Genomic DNA, 3,131 nt, shown 5'->3' with positions numbered 1-3,131 from the left:
CCGCAGTCGCAGCGTCGTGATGGTGCGAATGTTGAGGCTGGAGTAGAGACCAATGTGTGCTCCAGGAAGACGATAGCCCCTAGATGCCGAGGTAGCCGAAGTCGAGGTGGTCGCGGTTGGGAGACACGCAGCAGAAGCCTGATCTTCGGGAGGGGTCGACGTTCGAGCGTCAATGATCAGCAGGGTGACACAACAAAAGGGCACCAGCAGGCCGACCTTCCTGCTTCTTCGATCGTCCAGGCGTCAAGGAGCCCCGCCAGGGAGGCCGACGGCAGCGCACGCGTCTGCGCCGGTCATGGTGTCCGTGCCTGCGGCAGAAAAGAAGGGGAATGTCGGATCCGGCCGAGAAGGCCACGACAGCGACGGATCCGGACGGGAAGAAGCGATCCAGCCAAAGGGACGGCGGATCGAGCCGGAAAGGTCGCAGCAACGTGGATCCGTCCGGGAAGGCCGCGACAGCGACGGATCCAGCGAAGGCGAAGAAGGGGGTGGGCGGGGGGGCGTGTCCAGCCGGGCAGGGGCTTGCGCCGGACCTGGCAAAGGGTGTTGACGGCACCGGCGATGGGAGAAGCTCGAAGAGGGAGGCGCTACTGGGGCGTCAGCGCGAGCAATTAGGAGGTGGCTATGTAGAATAATGAAGTGGATGTATTGATAGGAGATGTGGTACATATATATAGAGACTTAACCCTAACCCTAATGGGCCGGCAGCCCAACAGTGGTGCCGGCCCACACACACTCACACACACAGTCTAACAAAAACTTTTTTTCTCATGCAGAGTACATGGAACTAAAGCTGCTGAGCTTCCTTTTATTGCTACTTCTGTAGACTTTCGACGGCAAGGAATGTGCCGAATTCTAATGAGCATCATTGAAAAGGTACAGTGGAATAGGGAATCAGACAAAAGCACAAAACAGCACAACAGTACTGGAACAAGTTATGGCTTCCCATGATTGTGTATCGCATTAACTTGGACTGCAGATGTGCTTAAATGATAAGATATGATTTTCCTCCCATTTACCTATCGGGTCCATTCTTTGCTAATATGTGATTTCTTATCAAATCGATATCCTTTTTTTATGTTACTGCTAATAACTTTTAACTGCATATCACTATGTGATTTCCCCTATTTCCTCTAATGCAGATGCTCTGTTCATTTAATGTTAAGATGTTGGTCCTTTCTGCCATCCCAGAGTTGGTTAGCACATGGGTGTCAGGATTTGGCTTCAAACCTATCGAAGATGCTGAAAGGAAACAACTTCATAATGTAAACTTGATGTTGTTTCCTGGAACATCCTTACTAACAAAGAGATTGGATGGATTTATTATGGCCACAAAACCAGGTTCACTACCTGTTTGCTTACCACTAGCCACATTTGTGCCTTGTGGTTTATAGATTTGGGCATACCATGACATCCTTCCATTTGTTTGCATGCCCATAATTCTACTAATTTTGAAACTATGCAGGCGCGGAAAAGGATATACATGAAGTTTCTGGAGTACCTAATCTTAAGCGTATGCCTAATGGGAAAGCAAGTGAGCATTTCAAACTCCATGACCTTGATTTGTCCGGGACAGAGTTTAAAGCTGAGGTTTCCGTGAATGGTCCATTCAGAACACTGAAACATGAATGTGGTTCAGCAGCATGGTTTCAGTCTACTAAGGTTTGGTACATCAACCCTTGAGACCTTAAGCTATTTTTTTCATAAGAAAAGGATTGATATTCCTATATAAAGGAATAATATGGCCAGATGGTTGCACATAAATATCCATTTCCATTGTACTGATTTACTTGTATACGTTGTGAGCTTTGCTGTTTGCACTTGCATGTAGTCCATTTCAGCTGTGCTGGTTTACTGGTAACCTATGGGGTTTGTGCAGACATACATTATTTACAATTTTAGTGATCTATAGCCTCAAATCTTACTAGTACTACTTTGTTTAGCCAGAAGCATGTTGTTCTTGTATCTCGTCCTCCAAGTTTAGCTAATGTTCTATGCATTTATAAGGATAATTTATCCCGTATTGTGTTCTGCAGTTAGCTGTTGGGGAAGTGTGATATTCTTACACAAATTATCTGGGCTCATGGCTCAAATTAATTTGCAGCAGCAAAATCATTCGAACACTTGCTGCTGCATGCACTCATCCTTTTCAAGGTATTTGCTGTTACAACATTAGCTGTCACTTGTAGTTTGTTATTTCTTGGAAGTTTGGCAATGTGTCTGTATTGCAACTTAACTCATTTTTGGTTTCCCTTTTAAGCACGGATTTAGTTTGGACTTGAGTAATATTAATAATTGCACTCTGAACGCTAACTCTCAATATTCTTAGAATTTTCGCAGCATCTGATTAGTGGCTTCCACTACATATGTACCCACTCAAGTATATGTAAACCTTCTTACTCTGCATAAGGGCTGTACGGCTGTACCTTTATTACATGTGACCATGGTTTATGAAAATATCCATTCAACCATGTCGCCACAGATGCCTGTTCCATTTTCCTTTTTGAACAACAGTGGGTGCTTATACTTATAATACAGTTATAGAATTCAATATCTCCTGGAGGACATCTGACAGGCACTTGTTTTGCATTAAAAGAAGGCACTCGTTAACCAAGGAACGAAACAAAAGTAAATGGAATGGTATATGTGCCATCTAAGGTAATCGCCTGATTGTTCAAAGGGATGAAGCTCAAACTAATTGACATGAGTAGTCTGTCAGATGGGGGAAATTAACAGCATGACATCAGCTCTAGTTTGTAGAATATTTGATATATAACTCCTTTTATTGCTTTGGCTTGAACTGTAGCACTTATTTAAGGTAATAACGTAAGATAAGAAACTAACAAATGGCTTCTTTCTCAGTAAAGTTCTCACAAGACTACTGGGAAATGGTTGGGATGACGCAGGCATCCAAGAATTTGGGTTGAGCAAAGTTGAAGAAACCACAGATTGGTGTGGTCTGTTCTGCATCGAGAAAATGGGAATTATAACTGTCTCTCCTGGGTGAAGTGCTCTCCTGAGACTGGGTAAAGTACGCAACACCTGAGTTGATATTGCTTGCACGTTGAACAAAGAGGATGTATTTGTACTCCAACGTACAACGCATTCGGCCCCTTTTCAAAGTAAGCCAT

General features: G+C 44.0%; 1 long non-coding RNA gene across 1 annotated transcript; it reads left to right on the top strand.

Annotated features, from left to right (window-relative positions):
• The first annotated feature begins 787 nt into the window (after positions 1-787).
• On the top strand, positions 788-2,877 carry LOC103636487 (uncharacterized). The gene is made up of 4 exons (XR_558043.2): positions 788-876; positions 1,143-1,662; positions 2,037-2,154; positions 2,863-2,877. It is a non-coding gene; the product is annotated as an uncharacterized lncRNA (long non-coding RNA).
• Positions 2,878-3,131: the final 254 nt, after the last annotated feature.

This window comes from Zea mays, chromosome 8, assembly GCF_902167145.1.
Source record: "Zea mays cultivar B73 chromosome 8, Zm-B73-REFERENCE-NAM-5.0, whole genome shotgun sequence".
Taxonomy (NCBI): Eukaryota; Viridiplantae; Streptophyta; class Magnoliopsida; order Poales; family Poaceae; genus Zea; species Zea mays.
The sequence above is the reverse complement of the archived record's forward strand: the minus strand, read 5'-3'. Positions and strand labels throughout refer to the sequence as shown.